This window comes from Neomonachus schauinslandi, chromosome X, assembly GCF_002201575.2.
Source record: "Neomonachus schauinslandi chromosome X, ASM220157v2, whole genome shotgun sequence".
In the NCBI taxonomy this organism is placed as follows: Eukaryota; Metazoa; Chordata; class Mammalia; order Carnivora; family Phocidae; genus Neomonachus; species Neomonachus schauinslandi.
In genome coordinates, this window is record NC_058419.1 from 120,230,831 (window position 1) to 120,246,658 (window position 15,828).

At 46.8% G+C, this 15,828-nt stretch overlaps 1 protein-coding gene across 1 annotated transcript in view; it reads right to left on the minus strand.

The window, feature by feature from the left end:
• TBL1X (transducin beta like 1 X-linked) overlaps positions 1 to 15,828 on the minus strand; it is a 213,653-nt gene that overhangs the window by 126,557 nt on the left and 71,268 nt on the right. Inside the window, exon 2 of the mRNA XM_021691209.2 lies at positions 6,213 to 6,286. The gene's annotated coding sequence lies outside the window, so the exon portion shown is untranslated. The remainder of the gene's footprint in view (positions 1 to 6,212; positions 6,287 to 15,828) is intronic.

Consider the following 15,828-nt stretch of genomic DNA (forward strand, 5'->3'; position numbering starts at 1 on the left):
GAAATAAACCAGATGCAAAAAGACAAATATTGTTTGATTCCAACTTTGGGGTACCTAGAATAGGCAAATCCGTAGAGACAGAAGTGGAATGGTGGGTGCCAGGGGCTGGAGGACGGGAATTGGGAGTCAGTGTTTAATGGGGCAGAGTTTCCGCTTGCGAAGGTGACGAAAAGTTGCACAAAAATGTGAACATAATGACACTGAGGTGAAACTCAAAAATGGTTAAGGTAGCAAATTATATGTTATGTGTATTTTATCACAATAAAAAAGAATCCTTTGTAAATCTCTTAAACAGGTACTAAGTAAAGGCATGATCTTTCTCTTGTAGTCTTTTTGCAGGAGACTATTTTCATGTCGGGGGTTCCTTTAAAATTTTGCTATTTTTGTCCTACTCTGGGCTTTGGCTCGGGTCATGAGATCGAGCTCTGTGTCGGACTCTGCTGGGCACGGAGTCTGCCTCAGACTCGCTCTCTCTCAATCCCTCTCCCTGTGCTCACGCACGCACTCTCTCTAAAATCAATCTTTAAAAAAAAATTTGCTCATTTTGCATACAGACGTCTTATGAAGGTAGGAAACTTGATAAATTACGTAATTATTCTAAGTAATAAATTCAGAATCACTATTGACCATAAAGAAACCAAATAAGGTAAATTATTTTTCTTAATAGATTATAAATGAAGTTAAGCCAGTTAGATGCCTATGAACTATACGTCTGATCATGTTGTCAAACCTGTATTTTTTAATACAAAGAAAAACGTAATTTAGGAATAGAAATCCAGACCTAGAGCCTTAGTATCTTCCAACTTTATAGTTACATTGACCGTCGGAGCCACCGGAGGAGGCCCGTCACGTGTAAAACTCCCCACCGCGGTGCTTCATACCCATGCCAGAGCCTTATGTCACTACTATGAAAGAAGAGTCCGTAGTTTACACATGCAAAGTTGTGGGCCATGCCCCAGACCAGCCAACCTCATCACTACTGAAATTTGGGCCAGTAACTCTTGCGTGTGGGAGGGCGGGAGGGAAGCCGTCCTGTGCCCTGGAGGATGTTCAGCAGCATCCCCGGCCTCCACCCTCTAGACGTCCATATCCTCCATACACACACCCCCCAGATCCTGAAAAATAGGTCTCCAGACTTTGCCAAGTATCCCCTAGGGGAAAAAACACCCCAGTTGACAACCACGTCCTGAACTGAGAGACACTGAGAGACCACCCACGTTTACAAAGCCAACAGTAGGAAAAACAACATACTTGTGAATTATTATAAGAGACAGAAGTAGTGACAAATGTCAGAAACGAAAGAATTGTTCCATCATTTTGAGGCCCCTTCCTAGCCGTGTTACAACCAGAATTTAAAACCAATTTCAAGAGTTCATTCTCTGGTTTAATTCATCAAGAACTTAATTAATGTCCATTTGAGTCAAACTGCAACATGAAACTCACTAGACTTTCAATCCATAGTTGGGAAGACGGTGCGCTTTTCCCGATCTGCTTGGGCTCAAGAAAAAAGGAATAGCCAGCTTCTCACAAGGAAGCAGTTTTCCTGATAACCTGGAGGCAGCGTCTGCGGGGCTCCATGTGTGTGTTCTGGGCATTCACGAAAGTGGATGAAGACAAATGGTGTTTGAAAGAAAAGAACACTGAATAAATGTGAAGGGCAAATTGAAAGGGAGAACAAAAAGCCGAACTGTGTTATCAAACAGCACTCATCAAGGACTTTTCATCAGCTGGAGACAACAAAAAGCAATTGTGCTATCGGATTATCCACACGGAATTGACACCTTTAAATCAAGAAGCTATGGTTCCAAGGTCACCCGCGAAGCTTTACTTCTTTTGATAAGACAGATCAACAACACCCCACTCTACCCCACCGCACTCTGAGCCTGCTGTAAGACCCCTCTGGGGTACCACCTTTACCCAGTTAGTATGAAACCCCCGAAATGGGGTTGGTCTGCAACAGGGCACACCGCCCAGTTGAGATCCACCGGAGTCCCTGTCTTGTCCCTATTACAATTTCCAGTCCTAATCAACTCTAACACTAAACCAATCCTTCAGGCTCCAATGCACCATTTCTCTGAGCCATGGCTCCCTTTGATCACAAGTACCTGGATCATTCATGTCCTTCTTGGATTGTATGAATAAAGAGGAATTGGTGAGAACTGGTCACCCATCTTGTGACTTAGACCCCAAAAAGGACGGCAATCAGAGATGAATGAGAAAGCAGGCGGCAAGTGTGTAGAATAAGCCACACCACACACACACACACACACAAACACACACACACACACTCTCTCTCTCTCTCTCTCTCTCTCTCTCTCCCCCTCTCTCTCCCCCCCCCCATCCCATCCCTCCCTCCACACTGGGCAAACAGCGTACAGCCCAAAAGCAAACACTGAGCATTTCAGGGTTCTGAGTCACTTCCAGGCTGTGGATGGGGAGGAGGAGAAAAGAAGTAGAAGGGAGAAGCAAGAATGCACACGGACTCCACAAAACGCTCAGCAATTTCGTGTCTTGTACCAAAGCACTGCGAAGTAGGGATTAACTTCCTGCTGTACAGAGGAGAAGACTGAGGCTCAGGGGTGCTAAGCAACTTCTGGAGGTCCCACAGGGTGTGGGTGATGAAAACAAGAGGTGAGACCAGAGCTGGCCGCCTCGAGGCCCCCGCGTGCCTCTCCCTCTGTCCTCACGGGAACAGAAGAGCCACGCCGAGGCAAAGGGCACCGCACCTTTTACTGTTTCGATTCACTAACCCACCCCCCCACCCCCCGGGGCGGGGAACAAGCGGCCCCTCTGAAGGCAGCTCCTGGAAACAGCATGGCCGCATGGCTGGTCTCTGGAGAGCGCAGCCAGGTGGTTCTCTGCGGCAATCGGTGGGGCATGTGCCCGATGGAGCCCGCAGGTCTGAGCCCAATCGCCCGCCAGCGAACAACAGCCCCAGGGCTTCCTGCTGGCCCCGCTGCGGACGGAACTGGAGGCTGCCTCCTTGAGTCACCTCGTCCCCATACACAGCAGTCCCCCAACGGGGAAGCAGCTCGATGGTGACTGGGCTCTGCTCCTTGCATGGCAGCTGTCTGTCCACGAAGGCAATTGTCCCCGGTGGCACGATTCAGCGCCCAGCTCCTTCCGTGTGGCCAGGGGGTCTCACCCTCCATCCGTCAGCAGGGTCTGGATGCCAGAGAGGCCCAGCACCACGGCCGTACCCTCCGAACGCGGCGGCTCGGGAGGGGTTTCAGCCAGCTGGTGTCCGTTCCAGCCGCCCACTCCCCCACCGGAGCCCGGGGGCCCCACGGCCTTGCTGTGCCCTTTCTGTGTCTGGTCAATGGACCCCAAAAACGGCACTGATCTCCCAGGACTACCGGAGGCACAAACTGGGGACTTAAAACCGCATCGGGTCCACACCGAAACCTGCGCACGGCAGCTCTATTTGTACTAGCCCCCAGCTGCAAAGATCCCGAAGGCCCCTGAACTCGTGAATGGATAACTAAGCTCTGGCCCAGCCAGACAGCGGTACACCGCTCGGCATTCAAGAGGCACGAGCCGTTGACACCCACCACCTGGAAGGCTCTCAAGGGCTGCAGGCTGAGTGAAGAAAGGCAGTCTCCAAAGGCCAGTATTTGGCAAGAAAAAGGAATGATATGCAGACACGTCCTACCACCCAGGGGGGACCGTGACAACATTTTGCTGAGTAACAGAAGCCGCAAAGAACACACACCGCACGACGCCGTTCCCATGAAACGCCCGGGAACGGGCTAACCCGTAGGCACGGGAAGTAGAAAGGTGCTTGTCGGGGACCGGGGGAGGGGGTCACTCGACTCTGACAACGGTCCACGGAGGGCTCTGACGGAAGGACTCGCACCGCGGGGGCGGGAGCACAGCTCCGTGAGCAGAGCGAGGACCGCCCCCCAGCACACGTCCAGTGAGCGACGGTCCCCTCTGTGAACTAGCTCAGTGAAGGCGTTACCAAAACCTGGCAACATCTGGCACACGCTTACGTGTAAGAGGGCTACCTCGTCACCATTTACTGTTCTTTCTGCCCCATGCGGGTTGGTTGTTAAGGGTCACCTCTGGTGCCCTCTCGATCTACAGACTGTCCCTCTGTTACTGATGGACTTGCAGTCCTCGGGTACGTCCAGGCCGATGAAAGATGGCAGCTCTAACGCTAAAGAACCAAAGGCTCCTGAGAGCACGGTGTAGACACGGTCCAGTCCACAGTCCTTGCCCTTCCCGTAGGCCCTTTCTGCTCCCCCATCACCCCATTCAAGGCCACCAGGCTGCTTTATCAACTTCCCCTATTAAAAAAAAGTAGGGGGGAACACCTGGGTGGCCCAGTCGTTAAGCGTCTGCCTTCGGCTCGGGTCATGATCCCAGGGTCCTGGGATCGAATCCTGCATCGGGCTCCGTGCTCAGCGGGGAGCCTGCTTCTCCTTCTCCCTCCGCTTGTCGCTCCCCCTGCTTGTGCTCTCTCTGTCAAATAAATAAAATAAAATCTTAAAAAAAAAAAAAAAGCTTTGTTGTTCCTGGCTCCTGACCTTTGCCCATAGTCAGTCCCCCACCTAGAACACAATTCTTCAACATATATCGATACTCCATCCACCACCAAACCCATCTGGAGTCTCCCTTCCAAAAGGAAGGTCCCTCCCACCTTCAGCTACTCTGCCACATGTTGTTAAGAGCCTTGCTCAGAATTCAGGGATGCCTGGGTGGCTCAGTCGGTTAAGCATCTGCCTTCGGCTCAGGTCATGATCTCGCGGTCCCAAGATCAAGTCCCGCATCAAGCCCCACATCACACTCCCTGCTCTCCCTCTGCTCATGTTCTCTCTCTCTCTCAAATGGTAGGTAAAATCTTTTAAAAAAATAAAATAAATTAATTTTTTTTTTAAGATTTTATTTATTTGACAGAGAGAGAGAGAGAGAGAGAGAGAGGGAACACAAACAGGGGGAGTGGGAGAGGGAGAAGCAGGCTTCCCGCCGAGCAGGGAGCCCGATGCGGGGCTCGATCCCAGGACCCTGGGATCATGACCTGAGCCGAAGGCAGACTCTTAACGACTGAGCCACCCAGGCGCCCCAAATAAATTAAATTTTAAAAAAGAGCGTTGTTCAGGATTCCCTCAGCAGGGAGTGTCTACACCATGCACGGAATACCCATTCCCACCATGGCCTTCTACCACGCCCCCCACTTCATGCATTTGTAATGCCTTACCCCCCAAAACAAGACACATTTCACACACCTCCGTACACTCCACAATGCTCCGGAAATAACACACTGAACGACCAGTCATCCCAGAGATGGAAGATCTTTCAAACCAAGTGCTCTGAACAGGATGTTCTTGATTTGGGAGGGCATCGGGACTTAACTGGGTGCAATACAGCAGACAAGAGGAGAGCTCCAGGCCCCAGAAGGCCTGTTCTACGTGACTCTGGATTGGCTCTGCTCTATCAACAGCCCAAGGAGGGCTGAGAACGAAGGAAAACGTGTCTGCAGGGGCCTCTGTCCCAGGCCGTGCTGCCTCAGGAGGGTGCCCCAACAAGGCGGTTCTGGAAAACCCTGGCTGGTCTGGTCCACAAGTAGTTACACGGTGGCCTGTCGTTCTCCACACACGTACTAAGAAGAACAAACAAGAGGAACAGAGCGTGTGCCAGACAAAAAGTCAAAAGCCCTTGCTGGTTATGAGTCAGCCTTCTGAGGACAAAGAAGGGCCTCAAATGCATATGGGAAACAAAAGGACAAATGAGGGTGCCTGGGTGGCTCAGTCGGTTAAGCGGCTGCCTTCGGCTCAGGTCAGGATCCCAGGGTCCTGGGATCGAGTCCCGCATCGGGCTCCCCGCTCTGCAGGGAACCTGCTTCTCCCTCTCCCTCTGCCTACTTGTGTTCTCTCTCTATCTCTCTGTCCAATAAATAAATAAAATCTTTAAAAAAAAAAAAAAAGGACAAATGATACTTCTCTGCAAAGCATACAGATTTTAATAATCATCTCCATTTCTCTTTCCTAAAATCTCTTGACTTCCAGAAGCTCAATGAAAAAGAAGGGTGTTAGGCAGACACACAGCATTTTCTTGCTAGCAAAATTACCTGTTACAAGAAATCTTGAGAAATCACCATTTCCAGTACTTACAGCCAATACAGTAACATTTCATTTTTAAGCACAGGAAATATGAAGAGGTTGATAGGATATCTATTACATAATAAGAAATCATCTTACAATTTCACTTACTCAGAGCCAAATGCAGGCAAATCCCTTCTTCCTTCGAGGGTTTATTTCAAGGCCTGTTTTCTATCTTCAGTTACCTGTTAATGAAAAATAACCGAAGTAAGGCAAAAGCGTCCATGAAAACATCTTGAAGTATACCGTCAACCGTTCCACAGGCCAGGAGATATCTGAATTAGGGATACGACAAAACCGAAATAATCACTAGGTCATCGCTGACTCCCGGGTTTCATTCCCCAGTTAAAGCATGCAAATCTGGTCAAAAGTTTCATTATCTCACAAGCAATTATGATCCTATCACCAGGGAATGTCGATAACTGAAAAATCCACTCAGCTCTTACCAGACACACTTTTCCTCTACCCTCCTAAAGCATGCTAAGTGAAAACACAGGTTATTTCTTTTTCTTTTTTTTAAAACACAGGTATTTTCTAAATTCAACCCAACTCATGAAGTTTCTACTGACAATGGCTCGTTCAGCCTTGCGGAAAACGCAAACGGCGCTCGGTGCTGTTCCAATATTAGGGACACACAGTGCCTGGGTTTGTGGAACATACCCATCCCGGCAGGGAAAAGCGGGGAACCTGGTGATGGAAGAGCAGGGACCATAAACTAGAAAGCAAACGCAGAGCGAGATCACTTCATACGACAGAACTACTGAGACTCCAGTTGGTGGTGGTGGAAGAGAAAGTGACCAGGGGCAAGGAGTCTACTTACTCTGGGGCCTGGGGCAGCACTCTTTGAGGAGGGAGCGTCTGAATGGGGGCGAGAGAGGCCACAATGTGGACACAGCAAGTGCAAATGTCCTGTGGTGAGAGTGACCTTGGCAAGAGGGAGGGAGGAAGGCTAGTGCTGGGCACCAGAAGTGAGTAATAGCAGGTCCCGGGTCCAAGAGGACCTCACAGCTCACGGAAAGGAGTTTGATCCTACACAGGCCCCACTACACCTTATTCTTCACCCAGCACCAGAGTTAATGAGAAAAGAAAATCTGATCATCCTGCTATTAAAAAAAAAAAAAAAGCCTTCGGGGCCTCCTGTCATGCTTAGAACAAAATCCAGAGAAGCTCTTGCTCAATAGAGAACCACCGGTGACTCGCACAGTGCCGGCAGGAAAAAGACGAGCACAAAATGCAGTGTACAGGGTTCTAAGACATTCTGACCTGGAGGACTCACAGGGGGAGCGGGGGGAGGGGGAGAGGGGGGGGCATGTGTGGTGCGGGGGGCGGGGGGGGAGAAGAACCCAGTGTGACTTCTAGCTTCAGGGCTTAAGCAACAATTTGGAAGGTGGTGCCATTTCCTGGGATGTACGCAGACTGAGGAGAGGAAAAGCAAGACTTTTTTACATGTTAACTTTGAAACGTCCATCCCAGCTGTAAGTGGACTACTAACTAGGCAGTGAAGGACACCAGTCCAAGCAATCAGGAGAGGTCACGGCTGCAGAGTTAAGTCTGGAAGTCATCCCATAACCATGATCTTCAAAAGCTACGGGCCTGAATGGGAATGCCCAAAGCAGGGTCTCACCCTGGGCACTGCTGACTCTGTGAATCTGATAACTCTGTTGTGGGGGCTGCGCTGCACACTGAGCGGCATCTCTGGGCTCCACCCCCTAGATGCTGGTAGCAATCCACACATTCGCCCCCTTCGTTGCGACAACGTACCATGTGTCCCCTGGGGTGCACAAGCGCCCTGCAGAGAACCCCTGGTCTAAAGGCTGCAAGCCGAGGATGGAAGGCTGAGAGAAGGAGATGTCAATGAGACAGGGGTGTGCAGACAGGCAGGAGGAAATCCAGGGTGGTGCGGTATTCCCTGGCATCTAGGGACAGACAGCTCTCAAAAATCATGGAATGACTAGCAAATAACGGCCACTGATATGGATGGCAAGGAGGAGAGCAGATGACAGGATGACAAAAAAACCACACTGTCTCCTCTGCCCATGCCCACTACATGGAAGAAACCTAGAGAGGCTTCATGGAGGCGGCAGCATTCCCGTTGGCCCATTAAGTCAGGTGACGAGGAAGAGAGGGGAGCTGCAGCTTGAGTGGTGCTGGAGGCAACAAAGGCAGGCAAGAGGGCACTGAGGTTTCTAAAAAGGTCAGCTGATGCTCTCAGGGTGCTCAGGAAAGGGGATGGGTGCGGCCGAGTGCCAGGACGCTGGGCAGTGGACAGCATGGGTGCCCCGTCCAGTGCCCCATCCAGCAGAGGGAAGAGGAGGCCAACCGGGGAAGTTGGCCCTGCAGACAGCACACTCCCAGCAGGGGCGACTCCAAAATACCAGACAACCTGCAGAGTTCCTCCCAAGCAGGAGCCAGGGGCCCCACAGTTGAGTCGGCCAGCCGTCTCTCTCTCTCTCTAAACTTACGAGGGCTCGTGCCCCTGGCACCCGATGCTCAGAGTCCTGAGTTGTGTGAAAATGCGGACACCACTTGCCAGATAGATGCCTGACCCACTGCCCTACCCCCTTCCATCTTCATGCCCACCACTACTATTACCTTTAATGCTATCATATTAAAAAAGAAAAAAAAAATTTAGGGGAAAAAAAGAAGGGCAGATTTACAGGCCTCACTTTGCTCCTAATTAATGAGAAGAAACTCTCTCTGGACCAGAGAGTCCTCAGCTGTGAAATGAGGGTATTAAATTATTTATGAGGTTTCATCCACATCAAAAAATCTGAGGAACCATTTTCCTGTTGGCTTCCTTTGTAAATTCTAAGGGAAAACCCTTGCAAAGAACTGAACCAAGAACTTGCACAAGGATGCTGGGGGAGGGAGGGAAAAGGAATGTATGCATCCATCTGTCCTGCAGCCAACTGACCACAGAAATATATCCAAAGGCGGCAACGTTTTCCCAAAATTGCCGTAATGATTAACATTTGCACGCCAAAGAAATTCAAGTTGTACCATCACGAAAACAACGCAAAAAATCCAAAATATGTTTTCAGAAGCCACTGAGCGTAACAGAGAAGCTGCAATTTCCTCCTGAGTCCTTTCTTTTTTTAGTGAGCCCTGAATTAACTGGGCCAAGAGCCAGGGGCTGAGCCGGGTACTGGCATGAGGAACCCGAGAATTCTGAACACTTCATTTGCTATGAGGTTCAAGTTCTGTGTAATGAAGCTGTTGTTTCCTGCATTACACCAGCACTGAATAGCATTTTTATGTATGGTGATGATTCATTCAGTAGCAGATTTTAAATCTCTTAAATCAGTGGTTCTCAAATGGGGCTGTCTCTCAGGGGACACTGGGCACTGTCTGGAGACATTTTTAGTTGTCAGGCTGGAGGAGGAATGCTGCTGGCATCTAGTAAAGCCAGGGACGCAGCACACAGCACAGCCCTTCTGAGGCAAAAAGTTATCTGGCCCAAGTATCCATGCTGCCAAGGATGACTGACCATACTAAAATTTCTATAATTTTCTGGGAGATACATCCTCTATGCTCTCATGCTCCAAACCACTTTTATTCTTTTCAAAGTAATGCATGTACATTGTTTTAAAAAGTAAAATACAGGTGAGGCAAAAGACTCCTCTTTTCACTTACAAGCTTTTTATAGCACCATCTATTCCCAATTCTACTTCCCACAGCAACCATTTTCAAATCTCAGACCTGTTTGTTTTACTGGCAGTGATCCTCAGTACGACTTCCATGTTTCTAAATAACCTTATAATATTCCCTATCAGCTTCAGATATTACTTATTTGATTTTCTCACATATGGGTGAGAATTTTGGTTTTTTAAATTCCCTCCTCAATCCTATGCTAACCCTACCACATTTTCCCAGTAGTGTAACCATAGTTTTTGGTTAAATCTGCATCTGACGGATATTATTTTGACAACGGAATGGGCACTGCTAAGCAAGCAATGTAGTATGACTATGATTCCTTTCTTATGAAATCTTTTTGTTTTCCTGGGGTTACTAATTGCATCTGTTTTTATTTCCTTAGTTTTCTTTTATATATATATCCTTTGGTAATTCTTCCAGCATTGTCCACAATCCTTTGACTCAATTTTTCACATGATCAAAATTCTCAGATAATCTGTCAGCTCTATGGGTTTCCCCCTCAATCACGCCTACATCTCCCAAATATACACACATCAGACCTTCTGAAATTTCTTGTCTCTGTTCCAGTCTGTAGTTGTCAGCATTAGGCCTGCTATAGAGTTCATGCCGCCTTGAAACCACAACATCGTGAGAATACATTCTGTCTCTTTGTTTCTAGGATCCCAAATCTCCCCTTTCTCGGTTTACTCTCTCATTTCAGTGGGACACATTCTCTAGATTTCTGAGAACTGATGTACAACAAAAGCTAAATTTTACTGATATCCTGAATATGTAACAAATATCTTTACTCTACCCTTAGTTAACAACTAGTAGAAGAATGACTTTAAATTCTGAGTGAAAATTATTTGCATAGAATTCTTAGTCTCTTTTCCAACTTCCAATGCTGCCGTTAAGAAATCTGCTATCATTCTGATTCCAGATTCTTGATGTGACCTTTAAATCCAGGATAGTCCTTATATACTGCCTTTATCTCTAATATTCCAAAATGACATGATGAGCTTTCGTGTAATAATCTTTATATGCTTTTTATTCTCTGTTCTAGTCACATGGTAGGAAATTTCTCTCTTCTTCAGATTTAAGATTTTTTTCCAGCGTCTCGACCTTGGAATACCTATGAGGCAAACATCTGAATAACCATCTCTCATTTACGTAATAAAACTTTCTGCACTATGCCTTCACTGACCAGTAAGGTATCCATTAGCTGCATGCAGTTACGAAGCACTTGAAGTGTTTGACTAGTGCAACTGAGGAACTGGCTTTTAAATTTCATTTAATTTTAATTAATTTAAGTATAATAGTCACATGTGGCCAGTGGTTACCGTATTAATGCAAATCTAAAGACTATGACAAATGGGAAAAAAAAAAACCAACAAAGGAGAGGCAGTGCCTGCAGCCTAGGACTTCATTCCTTATGGCTTCCTTCCTCATAAGAACTTGAAGAAGTTATACTTCTGTACAGTGGATGCTCTAGGGGACGGACACTAAAAAGGCATACCAGGGCAGTCTCTGGGCATTCATTCACTCATTTACTCATTCAATAAACATCACAAACATAACAAATTGTTACCCAGACATTCTATGAACAATGACCATGATAGAAAACAGAACCGCAAAAACCAAAACTGCAAAAACAAAATTACAAAAGTTCTGGGCACCCAAGCCAAAGCCGATCAGCCTATTGTTTCACCTCAATCACTGGGAGCCATTTTCTTTAAAGCTTGGTGCCCACCATAGAGCAGGCAGGTAACAGGTGCGCACTGAAAACAAACTAAGTGCAGGCTCAAAGCCAAAAGAAAGTCATTATTGTTTTTTCAACTCTAAAAAAAAAAAAAAAAAGGAAGAAACATATTAGCACTATGGGAGTAGGGAAATAAATGTTCAGGGGAAATCATTTTTTATTTAAGGATCAATGTGCGAAACACATTTTCTTCATCTGTTCTTCACAGAAGTCATTTAATATCCATTCATTCCTGCAAAACAGGACATTTTATTGTATTTGTAGGTTTTACAAGTTCAGCATGAAAGTATGAACTACTCAGAAAGGAGAAAAATGGACACCAAACAAGATGCTTATATAAACTTGATTTCTTTTTAATCTATTATGATGCTCATAAAAAGATTTCTAAGCTTGGAAATCAATGCTTCTAAACTCATATTGATGTATCTGAATGCATATGGTTAGACACACATCTCATTTACCCACCACCCTTACACCAGCAGAGTCAACCATATTCCACTCACAACAAATGAAAAATGGGTTCCTGGCTCACACTGTGATATACCAAACAGATTCCATACAGAAAGACCAAGATATGGTTTGTCATGTGAAAATCTGATATAAGATAATGACATGACCCAATTGGGCTTATAATTATATAATCCCTCTAGAGCCAATACCAACGGGGGGGGGGGGGAAGAAACCCACAGCAAATTTTAATAAGCTATCAGTCACACCATATTTGTTTCTAAGGATTTATTATTTAAATCAGAATGATAAATTTTATTTAATGGCATGAAACTAATCTTTAGTGAGAAAAATAACCACATTTAAAGAAGACACATTAAAGTATTAGGATAACATCTTCCTTATTCAGCAAATTGTCAATCAACAGTGACTTGAATCTCTCCCCACAGATACAACACCAACTGTATGCATATAATCCTCACGTGACTCCACTCAGTTGTTTATAGATGACGTAGTGCCTCGTGAGGTAAAAAGAATCCCAATTACTCTCTTCCTCATCTCCCAAAGCACCGTCTCCACATTTTGCAGTGAGCATTAAGCATAATTTTAAATGTAATTGTCAAGCACATTATCTATTCACTGAAATTATGATAAAAGTTTCTGAACACCATATGGTCCTGGTGTTCACATTTCAGTTTCTATCCTTTGCCAAACACATGCTCTCCCCCACTCACCTGGAAAGGTCAATTACACTGTCTTCGTTTCAGTTAACAATGCTGCAAGCAAATCGCTTTTGTAAAATAATTAAATTCAATTATTTGCTTACATAAACACCTCAAAATTTGGGACACCAATGTCAATGATCAGCTAATTAAAGAACTAAGTATTAAGACATGCGTGGCACACACACACACTCAAGCACGTGCGCACACCTCTTCCTATTCACAAAGCACAATGCTTCAAGTGTCACCTCCGCGTGCAGGACATCAGGAAGACAACCTAAATAAAAATTCAAATGAAAAACTAAGACTAAAAACACACAGCACTCTTAGACAAACACACCGTAGTGTCCCTATATTGAAAGAAGCTGGGGCGCCTGGGTGGCTCAGTCGGTTAAGCGACTGCCTTCGGCTCAGGTCATGATCCTGCAGTCCCTGGACCGAGTCCCACGTTGGGCTCCCTGCTCGGCGGGGAGCCTGCGTCTCCCTCTGACCCTCCCCCCTCTCATGAGCTCTCTCTCTCTCTCTCTCATTCTGTCTCAAATAAATAAATAAAATCTTTAAAAAAAAAAAAAAAAGCTGAATTGTAGAGGCAAACCCCCAAATATTCAACTTTCTAATCCATACCCCTTTGGAAACAGAGGCCTTCAAAATGACTTTTAAACCCCAGGCTTTTCCAAAAATGTACTTTTTTTAGAAGAGTTTTTATTTATTTGAGTAATCTCTACACCCAACATGGGGCTTGAAGTCACAACTCTGAAATCAAGAGTCACGTGCTTATCCAACTGAGCCATCCAGGAAACGCTGGAATTTTTTTAAAGTGTCAAATTCAACAGTTTGGAGAAAGGGGCCACTAGGAATCCTATTGCAGTTTATACTGAGGGTGACTCCTGCCCCCAAGTGTTTAGACCAGCAATTCTCAATTGGGGGTGACTGTGCCCTCCCCCAAGAGACATTTTGGGCTGCCACAACTGGGGGAGTGTTCCTGGCATGTGGTAGGTGGAGACTAGGGGTGTTATTACACATCCTCCAATCTACAGGTCAGCCCCTACCAGAAGCACCTCAAAAAGAACACCCCACTCCCAACTTTCGCCCAGGCTATGCACAAGCATTCACATTCCCCAGCCTTGCACCCTTTGAAAGAACCCACATGTCTAAGAACCGCATCATCGTTACCGCATCATCGTTACCATCTCTACGTCACCCGCCCACGTCCCCCTCTCCACAAGCTCCCCATGGAACCCAAGCCTGGCCGCCAGAGGCGTATCCTTCAGGCACACTCCTCTGGTTCCACACTGAACACGGAGCCAGGCGTTTAAGGGCACGGAACGCTGGGGCCAGAGGGCTCTGCGAGAATCGCCCGGTGCCCCACGCCTGTTGTGTGTGCAACCTGGGGCCAGGAATCCTCATGCCCCCAGGTCCTTCTCCGTGCAGTGGGGGCAACTAACTGAACCCTCATAATGACGATAGGAGAACGCACCACCATTCATTCATACATGGGAAGAGCAGAGAACCCTCCCTGGCACACAGCGGCCACCAGGCAAGTACTGGCCAAAACTGCTTTTGTCACTGTGGTCCATACGTGAGGCAATCAGTTCACAGCCTTGTCACTAAGGAGATGGTGCGGCCCCGGACGATGACCTCTGAGCCGTTACATGCAAAATACGCAGCGCAGGCCCTGGCTGTCGGAGGCCGTCAGTATCCGTGGTTATTAACAAGAGAGCAGCTGAGGCTCGGAATCGATCCCAAGAAGTTGTTCCCAATCTTTCCTTCCCATAAATAGAGAAACAGCGATTCTTTCTGCACTGTTTTTTTAAAAGATTTATTTAGGGACGCCCGGGTGGCTCAGTTGTTAAACGTCTGCCTTTGGCTCAGGGCATGATCCCAGGATCTTGGGATCGAGCCCCGCCTCAGGCTCCCTGATCCACGGGAAACCTGCTTCTCCCTCTCCCACTCCCCCTGCTTGTGTTCCCTCTCTCGCTCTCTGTCAAATAAATAAAATCTTTCAAAAAAATAATAGAAGATTTATTTATTTGTGAGAGAGAGAGAGGGAGTGCGCACAGGTGGGGAGAAGGGATGGGGAGAGAAAGATTCTCCAGCAGGCTCCTCGCTGGGTGCAGAGCCCAAAGCGGGACTCGATCTCACTACCCTGAGATCATGACCTAAGTGGAAATCAAGAGGCAGGCACTTAAACCGACTGAGCCATCCAGGCACCCCTCTGAGCTTTCTTTACACTTGCTTACTGGGAGACATTTAAGAACTTTTATTTCCATAACCTCATTTTCACTTCCTGCTTTTCAACAAGTTATGGAGACTCTATTCAGGGCTCCAAGGTCCCGTTTCCAACAGAGAGTACAGGAAACTGCTCCCCACCACACCGGCGGAGACAGAAAAAGAATTTCTGTTCCATTCAATGTACCGTCAAGCCAAAGAATTTATTTTTTTTTTAAGTAGTGTGAGTTTTTTTCCCCCCAGGAAAATTAAATGACTCCAGAGCATTGCTAATTGTTATCCATCTTTCTCTCATAAAGTGATCTGACAGAGACTAGAAAGGCCTAGAAAGCTTTACCTAGGTCTGCTTGTCAGCTGCTTTTGCCCGAGTCTCCATCACACTAAATTTAGAAATATACTCTGTCTTGATGTACTTCAGCAGGAAGCAGCCAGATTAAAATAAGATGCCGCTAACACAGGAGAATTCAAAAGCTGTTGTGAGCCAACAACCTCCAAGAAACCACACTGTACTCATTCACTAAAATACGCAGTCATCCTCCACCAGGAAAAAGGACTTGAAGCGGATTCCAAACACACACACACACACACACACACACAGAGACACACGCATGAGCAACGATAAAACAACTAGCTGGCGAAATCAGGGCACCAAAGATGAGCTGGAGCTGGGAGATGAGGACCATATGCAAAGCCTATGAGCGGACACAACTTAGATCAGTTGCAAGGGAACTAAAATCGGATTCTGAGTTTCCTAGCCATCTACGCAGAGAGACAAATAGGAACAGAAGTTTGCATCCAAAAAGTGAAGAAGATAATTAAAAACACAGCTTCTAGAGTGGATACATCTGCACCATTTCTCCCATGGGCCCCAGAGGGGAAACTGTGGGCTCCATACAACTCTGTTCTCAGTAAATGGGGTCCAGGGACACGTTTCATT